Below are 15,421 nucleotides of genomic sequence, written 5' to 3' on the forward strand. Positions count from 1 at the left end.
AGGTATGTAACAATCACTTTTTGCTTAACTTAGAAGACAAGCTATTTTGAGTACAAGAACTGACTTGTCTGTCGGAGTGCTAATTCTAGCACCCCCGACCGGAGTGTTTATGTCTTTTCAGGTGACTAGCTGAGGATTACTAGCGTCTCCCAGGATCTAAAGAGTATTTCCAAAACCACTTCTCCACAAGTGCGATAGATGCACAAAGTGAACAAGTGCGATAGATGCACAAAGTAAACAAGTGTGATAGATGCACAAAAGGAAACAAGTGCGATAGATGCACAAAAGGAAACAAGTGCGATAGATGCATAAAAGGATTGAGTCAATTCAGTGACGACGCATATTCTATTCAAGATGGATAACCGATGTATTGAAAGCATGTTCTATGCAAGAAACAAAAGCACAAGCATATTCTATGCATGAAATAAAGATTGATAGCGTGTTCTACGCACAAATGATAAATGATGTATAACATACGTGCAACATGCATATACAGGAAATGCATACTCTATGCAATGGAAAAGAACAAAATTTTGACAATAATGAATAAAATGATACTCGGTGGCAACCTCCGATTTACCTCTCGGAGATGTTGCAACATGTTCAAAAAGGATGCACCTCATTCATGTTGGCAAGTGATGAACATCATACTCCAAAACTCAGTTTTGAGCTTTTCAGAGAGACAATCTGGACCCAACAATGAACCTTCCTTGCACTTCTTGGGAAACAAAGACACAAAACATCATCAGGACACAGAGGAAGGCCACCGACCACCTGCCGGCCACAAGGGGAGGCTTCCAGCCATCAAAGAGTGTTACCGGCCACTAATGTGGCCTGCCAGCCACCTGCCGACCATCGATGGTAGACTCGGGGCTTTTCGGTCTTCTCACCCTCGGGTCTTTAAGTATAGACCTTGACTCCTCATTTCTTCACTTCTCTAGGTCTGAAATCCTTCCCTCTCTCTCTCTCTAGACACTTCTTCTCTATAGATCTGAGTTTTTCACGCATTTTCCAACTCCTCATGCAAACTTTATTTGCTAAACCCTCTTGATTCTCTTCCTTTGAACTGATTAAAATTTGATTTCGACACTTTTCCTTGGATTTCCACCACTCTAGGCTTGTTCCCCTTGAGTTTCTCTCAAGTTCCGTGAACTTTTCCCGACTTTGACTTTTTCTCCCATTTTCTCTCTCATAGGGTTAACTTTTTCCAAGTTTACCCTCTTTTCTCCATTTGTCTTCACTTTTCATCTACTTTTCACCCATTTTCTAGATGGTAGATGATTCACCACATGACGGGGCTCTTTCAGAGCTTCCCCATGTACTCTCACCTGTTGTTGAGGCGAAGCGGCTCATAGTATCGAGGCCGACCTCGAGACGAAGTTTGAGCCTGAGCTTGAACCGGAGCCGCTACCATTGAGGGTACGTCCTTTTGATCCAGCGAGGTATCATTCCCGGATATATATCTTGCCAGCCAATGGCATTAGGCGCTTTAGCGACTTCGCTCTCAGTGTATCGAAGGACCTCCTGCTAAGGGAGCCGGGTTCCTATCTTTCAGCCAGCACCACTGAGGTATGAACTCTATTTTTATGCATTCCTGCCTTTCCTTTACACTGCATTTCTTGCATTGCCTTTCACCTGACTGTACTTTTATCACTGTCTTTATTTGATTAATATGTTCTTGGCCACAAGGAGAGTCCCGTGCCTTCAGAGGGTACGAAGCTACTACCATGAGAGACTGGTATGACGAGCTCTATGCCGAGATTCGTGACATTATGGACAAGATTGGCTTCGGCCTCTTCTACTCCGGCCTAACGCGGATTATTACTAGCCGTCCTCTTCTGGGTGCACTTGTGGAGAGGTGGTGGGACACCACAACTCCTTCCATTTCTCCACTACTAGGGAGATGACGATGACTCCCTACGACTTCGCCATGATCACGGGCTTAGAAGTAGGGGCGATCCGATCCAGTTCAACACTGACATGAGGGAGTGGGAGGCCACCTAGATTGAGCTGCTGGGAGCACGTCCACTCTTGTACCAGACAGCTATAGTTAGATATAGCTGGTTCGCTGAGCAGTTTCGATGGAGCAAGCCCGAGACAGTAGAGGAGATGGAGCAGTTTGCTAGAGGCTTTCTAATGTTTGTCCTCAATACCACCTTGTTTTCAAACAGGTGAAACACCGTAGGCTTATCTCTGTTGAGCGCCCTGTGACCCTTCCCCGGGTACGCTTCTATGATTGGGGAGAAGCTGGCCTCGCTACCCTGTACTGATATATGAGCTCTACCTCCCGCCTAAGAGGAGAGCTGATCGGAGGCTACTAGCAAGCTTGGAAGGTATGCATTTCAGTTCCCTCTTTGCACTTTATATTTTCTGCTTTATATCTATTTAACACATGTGCTTTCTGCTTTGTATTTTCTGCATCTGTTCATATATTGCACTTTCTGCTTTGCACTTTCTGTTTCTGTTCATAATCTGTTGATCACATATCACCGCACTTTCCTTGCAACTGTGGGTGCTTATTTCCCAGCTCTTGCCCCAGAGTCCATGGAGGTGCTCCCCCTGGCAATTCCTTACTCGAGGTGATACGATGGTAGATGTCAGCGTCAGAGCCTTGAGTCGTTCGCATTCTTCCACCATTATTTCGACATAGTAGCCGCTCATAAGGTAACCCAAAACATACTCATTTCTGCTTTACAACTGTTCTGATTCACATTTTAGCAACTCTCTATTCGTAGATCATGTGGCAACCTTGGGCTATGATGTCGACTGGGATACGGGACCAGTACGCCGGGACTTGGGCCACTTCTCGTTTCTGGATCCTACTTAAGGGCCCATTCTACCGGGCCTGGTTCTTGAGTGAGCGGTTCATCTGACAGACCGTGGGCTTATCGAACTCGATTGTTTTGATGCCACCACCAAAGTCTATGAGATCAGCAGATAGCCTATACATTGATGCAGTTACACAGTTTATGGTGGGTCTGGATGTTGATTACTTCAGGGCAGAGGGCGACTACACGACCTTCATTCAAACTCACCTCATGCCATCTTTGACAGGCATTTGTGGAGGCAAGGAGGCAAGGGCTCCTACAACGAGAGAGGTGCATAGGGAAGCCAGGGCAACTAGGGCCCGCGCTAGGGGGGTTCCCCTACGGTGCAGGGCACTGGTTGGCCAGAACTTCCCACCACGCTTACATGCTGGCAGTCTACTGGGGTGGCTTACCAGCTCCCGATTGAGCCTGCAACAGCTGGGTTCGAGCTTGTCGGAGTGCAAGGCCCATCCGAGGTATGGACTACACTTTACCATTTGCATCCCGCATTTTATTTCCAATATGTTCATTCCAGACATTGATCATCCAAATGCATTTACAAGCATCCATAGAGTACATAGGAAACGCTCTCGAGCTGATAGCCTCCTTAATGGGCATGGTACAGAGAAGGGAGACGCTGCTCGGTCTTCACGGCATCCTGATAATTTCCTTAGTTTGCGCTTCATGCTATCAAATTTCTACTAATACACTGGCATTTCAACTATAGTCTTTCCCAAACTGCATCTGACACACTATATCTAATATACTACACTCACACACTATACTCATACACTACACTCATACTGTATTTGATTTCTGCATACCACTTATTTTGCACACTATGCTTGCTTCTGATACGCACATTGTAACTGATATGTTGACAACTGTCTTTTTCAAATTGCACCTATACCGATGGCTCTGGCAGCGGCCGCAACACCAGCATCGGCAGTACCCCCTCCAACAACAGGGATGAGAGAGAGGGATAGAGGCACCTGAGGCTGGGGCAGTCCTCCAAAGCCCATCTTGAGCGATGACGATGCTAAGACCAGTGACTCTGAGAAGGCAGCGAGTCGGCATTCTGAGTCACCTGAGAGTGGAGATGATGACGCTAGCTTGTGTTCCGAGAGTAGAGGTGATGATGTAGAGGCAGGTTCTGGGGCAGAGAGCGAAGACAATGCCAGCTCTAGTTCTGGCTGAAAGACTGATTCAGACAGCGACGCTGATGGAGATAGTTCCCCGGAGTCCTCTCCTCCAAGGAAGAGGACGAAGAGGGCCTCTCAGGCCTGAGGCGACTGGAGCTGATTTTTTATTTTTTGCTTAGTTTCTTTTTGTTTGGTAGCATTAGCAGATGTATAGCTTCATATAGGTTTTATTTTCTTTAAAACTTGTACTCCTCTTTTGTAAAAACCATGATCGGAATAAAACCTCGCAGTTTTTATAAAAAAAATGTTATTATTTTTGCATCATGAGCATCATATTTGCATGAAATAAACATGGAATCGAATTGGCCCAAAAAGCACTTGATTGAAACAATGTTCTTAATCGGGTAATGAACAAACCAACAAACGAAATACAAAATACAACATACAACTCGATAAGCAAAACAACTTGATAAACAAAGCAAAAACAACTCAAATACAAATAAACAACCTTCCTAAAACCAAAAAGACTCAAAACAAGACCTTGAAATACTCAAAGATCAAGACATGAAACATGCTTCCAACACTACACAGCACACAGGTGGGCAGAAATTCTGAAAAGAAGGTTGTCGGCCAAAGATAGAACCTGTCGGCCACTTGCCGCCATCAAATGTGGGAATCACCAGATTACTGACAGCTGGCTTCCACTCAAAGCCTTATCTTCTACAAAAGGTCCAGCTTCATGAATTCTTCTCCAGAACTTCATTTCAACTGCAATTTCTTCACAAATGGAGCCATTTTTTGCCGAAAAGCTCTCGGATTGGATTGTTACTCTAGACGGCTCGAAAAAGATAAATTTTTGGGGTTTCGACATAAATGAACTTTTTCTGCAGAGCCATACTCCACTTTGTATTCCGTTCCTTCATGTCGCGGCATGATGCCGGGACCCGATTACACGTGTCTTTAGCTTCGGGGGACAAGAGATATGCCCGACAATTAAAAATTTCAGGCACTAATAGAATCCCGGTACGATGAGAAAATCATACCTAAGCCCCATTTTGGCCACATCCAAGCTTTGGGACAGATGTGTGGGCTCACTCTACACGAGGCTCGATCATTGGTTCACAACGGAGAGCTAGATATTCCCAGCCTGATTCATCACTTTTCCGATGTCGATAACAGAGGCAATCTTTTTTGGCAGGGCTTTCGGCAACATGCCCTTTGCTTATGTATGCTTGCTCATTTCCTTCTTGTTTCTAGTTTCGGCGAGTCTAGCATTTGGTTGGTCGAAGTGGCCCAACGTTTAAAGGACGGCAAAAGTTGCATTGGCTTGGTGCTGGTCAAGACTTTGATGGGCTTAGACGCCTTTTATCGGCTACTACTTATTCAGGTATTGTTTTCCACCTCTTCTCCTATGCGTTTCTCACATCACTCGGCACTCATGCTCTATTTTTCTCTCAAAGCCCTTTTCTCACTTTTCTCTCAACATGTATCTCTTTATTCTTTAATCTCTCTTTTCTTTCATCCCTCCCCAGGTATGGCTTATAGGTAAGTTGAAAGTAGTGGACTCTTGCCCTGAGTACTCAGCTCGAGGATATTTCTTCCACCACCGTCTAGTGGATTTCCCGAATGAGGGATAGTGGTGCCACTGGATGTGTAACAGGTCTGCTGCTGACATAGCTTGGCATTGTCCCTGGCTTAACCTGACCGAGATGAGTTACAGCATGGCTCGGCAGCTTGGTATCCAGTTGATCGGCCTTACGCATTGTGCATTCTACTTCCCATCCCGGTTCAGACGTCAATTTGGGCATGATCAGATCCGCCCAAATGAGGGGATAAAGTACCCAGTTTCATTCCCCATCTGTGGTTCACATTTAGCTAGGTACATCACAGCTTGGAGGACGAGAGAGCTTCTGGCCCCTACCCCTAGTTTTAGTTGCGCCCTTTCTGGTGAATGCTTGGCTTAGCTCGAGGATGAGGCACAAATTGGGCCCATTTTGGCTTCAGAAGCATCCACAAGCATGATCAGAGGACGTAGGAGCACTTGACTCATCTATGCCCCTAGTTTATTGCTTTGACCTTTCTTTTCAAGTTTTTCAATGTAATAAAAGTAACTTTGATTTGTATTAGAGAGTTGGAGAAATTTTATGTTGAAATCAATGAAATTAAAGTTGTGAGTACTGAAAATTTTCCTCTTGGTCCAAAAATGATCTAAGTTGTAAAAGGTAAAATTTTGAACAAAATCAACTTTTATCAAAACTTTCCAAAACCATTTTCGAAAAGGATCACCACCTGACACGCATGGAATCAATCCTCAAGATGTACAACCGCGAATCCAAAGAACACAAATTGCCCCTTGATTGAATAGCACTGCTCAGCATTGTAACCAGCTCTTCTCTCAGAGTAAAGATCACAACCGAACCCTCAAGTAAGGAATAGACAAAGATGACCTGATCAAACACATAGACAGAACAGTTGAGTTAGAAGTGTTTACAGCCGAACTTCATAATGAAGTTGCCTACGTATGCCAAAGATGGGAATCAGGCCTTACGTAGTTTAGTTCAGGTTCATCCGAGTATTAACTCTCTCATTTTGCGCTCTAACTTTTGCCAAAGTTGCCCTTTAGGGTTTTCAACCTTGCGAGCCCAGTTTTTCTTTATTTCTAATTTTTCGTGCTCTAAGTTTTGCCTAGGTCGCCCTTCCGAGTTTTCGGTCTAGCGAGCCTCTCAGGGATAGTATTTCTTCAACTTATCCATGTTGATCAGTTGGGAAAATTCCAGGCCATCCAAGTCCATGAGAATAACAGCTCCACTCGACCAGATAGTTTTGATGACGTAACGACCAGTCCAATTAGGTCTGAACTTGCCCCTAGGGTCATGGATGGGAGCTCGGTTGTCTTTTAGCACCATATCTCCCTCTTTGAGATTCCAGGACTTAACCTTCTTGTTAAAAGCCCTAGCAATTCTGCATTGATAACCCTGAACACAATACAATGCTTTTAGTCTTCTCTTATCAAACAGCATAAGCTCTTTGAATATGCTTTGTTGCCAGTCCGCCTCTGCTATCTAACACTCAGCCATAACTCGCAACGAATAGACTTCTATTTCGAGACTTCTGTTGCCCCTATAGATGTCCAGATTGAAGTTCTATAGCCCCAGAGTGCAAATGGCAATTTATCTGGCCATTCCTTGTAGGTCTCCACCATCTTCTGCAAGATAGTCTTGATGTTCTTGTTGGCGGCTTCAACAGCTCCGTTGGTTTGCGTCTGGTATGTAGATGACTTATGAAAAGTCACATTGTATTTCTCCAACAAGTCTGTCACGTCTTTCTTGAAATGAGTATGATCTCATTTAAGACTCCATAGTGGCAAATGATATTGTTCCGAATGAACTTGGCCACATACGATGCTTTCAGCACTATATAGGACTGAGCTTCCACCCACTTTGTATTCAACCCTTTTGGTGTGATTGACCCAATGACGTCAATTCCCCAGACTGAGAAAGGCCATGGCGAGGTCATGTTGTACAGCTTTGACGGTGGGATGTTCATGCGATTAGCATGAATTTGGCAATTATGACATTGCCGAACAAAACTAATACAATCCTCCTCCATAGTGGACTAGTAGTAACCTTGCCTGAGAATCTTCCGGGCTAACATCACTCCGTTCATGTGTGCTCCGCACTTTTCCCATGGATGGCCTCCATCAGGTGCTTTGACTCCTCTTCTTTAACACACAACTTGTGCATTCCCAGATGACCCCTTTTGTCCAGTTTACCTCCGCAGATGATAAATTGGATGGCTATTCACCATATTCCCCTTTTGTCCTTGGCATTTTCCCCTAGTGGGTAAATCTCTTTTTCCAAGAAGTTCCAAATATTGTAGTACCAAGGGTTTTTATCCTGCGCTTCATCTATTGTGGCGATAGTTTCATAGGCTGGCGTGTGTCTCTGCTCAATGATAATCGAACGCATCCAGACTCCAAGTGGGATGTCTACCATGGATGATAGAATTGCTAAAGCGTCAGCGAACCTGCTGTTCACTCGTTCTCTCTCAATAGATGCGTGAAAGTCAACTTTTCAAATCTAGGAATCAGAACATCCAAGGTCTAGTGATAAGCTTTCATCTTTTCTTCTTTGACCTTCCAGTCTCCATTTGCTTGAGAAACAACTAAGTTCGAGTCCCCAATGACATCCAACATTTTTGCCCCTAGTTCCAGGGCGGCTTCTAATCCAGTGATAAACGCTTGGTACTCTGCTTCGTTATTGGACACCTTGAACCGAAGTTTGAAAGCTAAAGGTATATGAGAGTCATCAGGTGTTATCAGCAACACAACTATCCCATAACCATATTGATTGGATGCTCCGTCAAAGTACATTGTCCACGTCTCCTCCTCGACTTGCAGAATGGATTCATCTAGGAACAGGTACTCCACTACTTCATCCCCTTCTACCGGGTGATCTACCAAGAACTCTGCTACAGCTCTCCCCTTAACTGACTTGCAAGTGACATACTTGAGATCCAATTCGGAGAGGAGAAACAACCAACGGGCTAGCCTACCCGTAAGCGCTGGTTTCTTAAAGAGATATTTGATGGGATCTAATCTCGAAACCAGGATTACAAAGTGAGCTAACAAGTAATGCCTCAACTTCCTGGTAGCCCATACCAAGGCTAGGTAAGCTTTCTCTAACGGAGTGTAGCGGGTTTCATAATCCAGCATTTTCTTGCTCAAATAGTAGATGGCTTTCTCCACCCTATCCTTAGATTCCTAAACAAGCATACATCCCATTGTTGTGTCTGTTACTAACAGACACAAAATCAAAGGCTTTCCCGACTCTGGCGGCAACAACACGGGTGGGTTTTGAAGGTATTGCTTAATCTGTTCAAAAGCAAATTGACATCAATCATCCTATCGGAATTTCTTCCCTTTCTTCAGGAGACCAAATAGTGGTTCACAAGTCAAGGTTAATTTGGAAATAAACCGTCTTATGAATTGCACTTTACCCAGAAAGCCTTGTATCTCCTTTTCAGTCCTTGGTGGTGGCATTTCTAGGATGGCCTTCATTTTGGAAGGATCTATTTCGATGCCCCTCTGTGTGATCAAAAAGCCCAACATTTTCCCTGCTATTATGCCGAAAGTACATTTCTGCAGATTCAACCTCATTCTGTATTCTCTAATCCGTTGAAAGAATTTCTTTAAGGTGGTGTAGTGGCCCTCTCTTTCTTTGGACTTGATAATCACATCGTCCACGTATACGTCGACCTCTTTATGGATCATATCATGCAGAATAGTGGTTGCAACCCTTTGCTAGGTAGCCCCAGCATTCTTCAGCCCAAACGACATAACCCGATAGCAGGATGTACCCCACAGCGTAGAAAATGCAGTTTTCTCTCTGTCGTCGGGCAGCATCAGAATCTGGTTATACTTGGAAAACCCATCCATGAAGGATAGCAATGCATAACCTGCCATGAAGCTCACTAATTCATTAACGTGCGATAGCGAAAAGTCATCCTTCAGACTAGCCCTATTCAAATCCCGAAAGTCCACACACATCCAGATTCTACCATCCTTTTTTGGCACTGGGACGATGTTGGCCAACCAAGTCGAATATTCAAAAACTAACAAGAAACCTGCCTCGATCTACTTGGTGACCTCCTCCTTGATTTTCAACACCTAATCTAGACGGATTCTTCGCAACTTCTGCTTGACAAGTCAGGCCTCGGGGTCAAGAGGGATCCGATGCTGTATAATCTCAAGATCGATTCCAAGCATGTCTTCGTAGGACCACACGAAAACATCTTTGAAATCTTTTAATAAGGCCACTAAGCCCTCGCGCTCCTCCGAAGACAACGTGGACCCGATCTGGACTAGACGCGGATCCTTTTCAGTACCCACATTAATAGCAATGATTTCATCAGAATAAGGTTTTGCAAACCTCTCCTCCTCTCGATTAATCAAGTTTTTCAAAACGAGAGGAATTCCTTCCTCTTCGTTTTTATTAAAATTCTGAAAATCTTGGTCAATGCAATAAACAAGTTGCACAAAGAAATACTCAGAATCAGCAATGACATTCTCATTCACAAGGTCCAGCTCTTCGGTTATAACTGTCACGACCCAAACCCGCCCCTATGGGTTTAGCACCGTAACTGGCCAGTAATCCGAGATTACCAAAGACCTACTTAACAGTAAAACAGGAATACAGAGTACAGGGGCTGGCGGAAGCCAAAACAGTAAATAAACAATGTCCAATGAGCTATGACAGTCTGTATGCCAAAAAGACTTTTCATACACATATACATGAACAGTACAGAACATTATGTACATATATACAATCATTCAGTTCAGGGACCTAATCCCTATTAAACAGTACAGTAACAGTCTATACAGTTATACAAAACAGATACAGAGACAGACGGGGAAGTCAAAAACACCCCTAAGCCATAACTTGACAGGCTCGGAACCTCGCAGTGAGGCACAGTGGTTGGCTTGACAAAACTGGAGCTTAACCCCGACGCTTCTAGCCACGGTCTGGTGCCTGTACACCTACATATATATATGAGCAGTGAGCTAAAGCCTAGTGAATAACATAATGCGTAAAAAGGTTAAGAATGAATGTCCTTACAGTAATGAAAATAGTTCGTTAATTCAGTATATCAGTCATTCAGTCATATGTGGTACATCCATTAGCATAACAGTACAGTAAACAGTAGGTCTTAAAAGACCGAACAGTAAATGATGGCCATCAATCAGTAACAGTAATGGTTCCAACAGGGGAACCGACAGAGATCTCTATAACAGTAACAGTAAACAGTAGTTGCTAAGGATGCCACAGTATAGTTCAGAATATAGGACATACATTCATTCAATTAACAGTATCAGTTCAGAAAACGGTACAGTTCAATTGTTCAGAAGATAATCATTTTGAACATATCTTTACACAGTTGTTACTCACAGAGTTCTGGGCTACAATAAGCTAGAGCGCGTCCCCAGTCGCCAACCCTACACAGTTACAGATTGAACACACGCTAAGCTACACAGTTGGGAAAGATAATAACTTAATCCCTAATTTGCCTCGGTGTGTTCTACATCTATATCCTCATTAAGATGTCTTAAACTAGGCCTAAGAATGCCTAGGATGGGATGAGGATGCAAAGATGCATTCAGAAAACATTTTCAGAAAACAGGGGTCACTCTCAAGCGTAGGTTACTCCGCTTGAGCGGACATGCAGACAAAGGTCTCCACTCGAGCATAGACTTACCCGCTCGAGCGTTTTGCAAAACAGTCAAAAGTGCTGGATAGGTGAAAATCATGCTCGATTGGGCACTCGACACCCGCTCGAGCATGAGATACAATGTCCCGCTCGAGCGTTAATTATTCCGCTCGAGTGGACATCAAAACAGTGCAAAGTACTGGGAGCACGAATTTCACGCTCGAGCGCCAGTCACCCTGCTCGAGCGTGAGTTCAAAATCTGGAATTTCCAGATTTGAACTTCCAAGCTCAAACCAAGTTCAAATGCATTAAAACCAATTCCTTTGGGCCCTTTTCCCTGGAAAACATTTGAAAACACATAGAATAACATGATTCAAAGCTCAATTGTAAAATCAAAGCCCCGAAGGAAGATCAATTCAACTCAATTTGAAACCAATTTCCATGAACATAACTTCAATGCAACATGCATGAATTTAAACCACTTTCAAGCTTTAAACACTTGCTCTAACGAGTCAATATCTTCAAAGACAAGATGAAATCATGGTTTATGATCAAAAGATGAACATACATGTGGGGAATGATGAACTTACAAACTCAAAACTCTTCAATACAAACATGCATGTAACATTTTACCATGAAATCAACTCACAACTCAACAATTCAAACATGCATGCATGGAATGAGCTCCAATTCAACATTATTAGACTAAGACATGACTTAGCTCTCTAGAGGCTCAAGAACCATGCAAGAACAACCTTAAATACATCAATGAAAAGGTGAAATCCTTACCTAAGTCTTCAATCACAAGACTAGAAGCTTAATTAGGCAATTGTCCTTCAATTCTTCAAGTTCTCTAAACCAACTCTCAAGAACACTCACTTTTCTCCCTCTCTCCCTCTTGGTCGGCAATAACAAGGGAAATGGTTGATGAAATGTTTTGTTTACATGTATAACAAGGCTCAAGTATGTTGGCTAAGTGGCCCACTCAATGGTGGCAAAATGGCAATTAAGTCCAACTCTTGTAATTTAACTCATTTTAATCCAATTTAATCATACCAAATCACATTTTAGATAAATACACCATAAAATCATATAAATTCCAATGAACACAAATCATCAGTCAATTTCAGATTCGGCCGCCGATAAGGCCTTCAATTCGCAATTTAAACACAAAAGCATGAACAGATAATCAAACAGTCAACAGATAGACATACAATTAAACAGATATACTTAATCAATTCAGTTCCAGATTTTAGTCAGTCAGTTCAGTACTTCAATCAATTCAGTTACCAATCATAATCAGTCTCAGTTTAGTAGTAATCAGTGGTTAATCGGTAAACAGTGACGAGGGTTGTTACAGTCTCCCCTTCTTAAAAAGAGTTTAGTCCTCTAAACTCGAGTTACCTTTGTTTTGGAAGAAAACAGGATTCAGTGGAAATAGTTCAGGATATCTTTTAGCCATGTCATCTTCCCTCTCCCAAGTGGCATACACGCCACCATGGTTTTGCCAGTCAACTTTCACTAACGGGATCTCTTTGTTTCTCAACTTCTTGATCCGTCTGTTTACAATCTGAATAGGTCGTTCCTCATAAGTGTAGTTATCACTCAGCACTACACAAGTAGGCTCTATCACATGGAAAGGATCCCAGAGGTAGTCCCTCAACATAGAAATGTGGAAGACGTTGTGCATATGCTCCATTTTAGGAGGAAGCGCAACTTGATACGCCACCGGATTGATTTTCTCAATAATCTCATATGGTCCGACGTACCACGGTGCTAACTTGCCTTTGACTCCAAAACTAGTCTGGCCTTTCATCAGTGTCACTTTCACAAATACGTGATCACCCACTTCATATTCTCTATCCCCTCTTCTGACATCAGCATAACTTTTCTGTCTGCTCTGTGCGGTTTTCTGTCTCTGTTGTATCAGTTTCACTTTCTCAGTCGTTTCGTATACAATCTCGGGCCCGAGCAAAGGCCTATCTCCAACTTCTGCCCAGCAAATCGAAAATATACTTTTTCTGCCATTCAATGCCTCGAAAGGCGCCATACCAATACTTGAATGATAACTGTTGTTGTATGCGAATTCAGCCAATGGCAAATGACTTTCCCAATTTCCTTGAAAATCAAGGACACACATTCTCAATAAATCCTCCAGAGTCTAGATGGTCCGTTCTGACTGGCCATCGGTCTGAGGATGATAAGCACTACTCAGTCTCAATTCAGTACCCAATGCAGTCTGTAAGCTTTGCCAAAATCTCGATGTAAACTTCGAATCCCTGTTAGAAACAATGGACACAGGCACTCCATGCAGTCTAACAATTTCATCAATATAGAGTATAGCCAATTTGTCCGCATTATAAATTGTCTTGATAGGTAAGAAGTGAGAAAATTTAGTCAGTCTATCAACAATAACCCAAATTGAGTCCATACCTTTACTGGAGCGAGGCAATCCCATAATAAAATCCGCGGTGATATGTTCCCATTTCCACTTCGGTATGGGTAAGGGCTGCAATAAGCCTGCGGGTCGTTGATGTTCGGCTTTAACTTGTTGGCAATGAAGACATTTTGCCACAAAATCAGTAATCTCTTTCTTTATTCCCGGCCACTAGAAATTCAGTTTCAGATCTTGATACATTTTCGTCTTCCCTGGATGGATAGAAAATTTTGAATTATGGCCCTGTGATACCCCTGTTCCGTAATGTGTTAATTAGTCCTTAAAATGAGTATGATTATGTGTTTGTCATAATTTTGTGTGCCATTATGTGAAAATATGTGGCCTTGAATTTCTATCTGTTCCCCGTAGGAATATCTATTTGATTATCTACTTTGGAAATTAAATTGGAGGCCTTATCGGCCACAAAATCCGAAATTAATTACGCCATTGTGATTGGCATAATTTTAGAACCTACGGTGAAATTTTATTGGAAATTTATTTGAGTCAGATTAAATCGATTAAATTGATGAATTGGTGCCCATTACTTTATTATTATTATATTGGAATTGGTGGGGGCCTTATGTATAGGGTTATACACTCTCTCATCATTTCTTTTTGAGTCCAAAAATCTGAGTTATACATTGTGAGAGTGAGGAGGCCGACCTTAGAGAGAGAGGAAGAAGAATTGTACAATTTTGGTCTTGAAGTTTGTTAATTTTGAAGCCACACTCAAGAATTTGCTATTGATTGAAAGGATAGAGCCTATAGGTAGGTAATTGATCTTGAATTCATAAGTTTGGACTTGTGATTTTGTGTATTCAAGCTAATTGGGTAATCAAGAATGAGAAAAAAAAGCATGTATTGAGTTGGTGATGTTGAATTTGAAGTTAAATGATGCATGCATGTGTTCAATTGTCATGAAATTGTATAGTTATGTATGAAAAATATGAGTCATGTGGAATTTTGGTTAGAACTCATGCTTGTGGTCATCATTTGCACCACCTAGATGAAGAATGGAAGTTATATCCCACATACATGTACAAATCACAAGAGTATGAACTTGAATGCATGAAATTGTTATGTTGGAAGTAAGCTTGGTGTAAATTTGAGACATACATGTAGATAATTTATGAAATTGAGCTTCAATATGTAGTAATTTGATGCTTGTACCATGTTAGTACATGTCTAGGAGTAATTTGAGCCATAACATGCACGAATTGTTGGTTGAAAGTCGAAATGAAGCTCAAGAACACAGTTCTGGGTTTTCCAGAATTTTGAGGTCCGCTCGAGCGGGGAACCTGACGCTCGAGCGGGAAATGCGTGCTCCCAGTACTTTTTGTAGACTTGATGTCCGCTCGAGCGGGGTAATTAACGCTCGAGCGTGGGAGCTATTTTGGCAGGCCTTTCGCTCGAGCGTCCTATTTCACGCTCGAGCGTATTTTTGATGCAACCAACACTTTTGCAGGCCTATAGGGTCCGCTCGAGCAGGGAAGTCCACGCTCGAGCGGGGACCCTGTTTTCTGAAATTTTGTTCATGCGTTCTATGTTTCATTTTCCATTCTTTTTCACTTGTAAGCACTCTTAGGCATATGTTAAGCATTGTAAATGAGTTGATGAGATAAGAATAAAGCCTAAAGAGAAATATGTGAATTAAGGAACGGATTGAATTGTTAATGACCCTTTTGTGTTCATGGAATGTGTAGGGTCAAGCTCTAGGGCAAATCCACAAGGCGATCACTGTGAGTAATATCGATATTTGAAAGCTTAGCAATGTCCAACTGTTTATTCCCTTATAAGCTTTATGAGTTGCTAATTGGGATTGTGGACAA

The sequence above is a fragment of the Camellia sinensis genome, chromosome 14, assembly GCF_055761805.1.
Source record: "Camellia sinensis isolate YWXY chromosome 14, ASM5576180v1, whole genome shotgun sequence".
Lineage (NCBI taxonomy): Eukaryota > Viridiplantae > Streptophyta > Magnoliopsida > Ericales > Theaceae > Camellia > Camellia sinensis.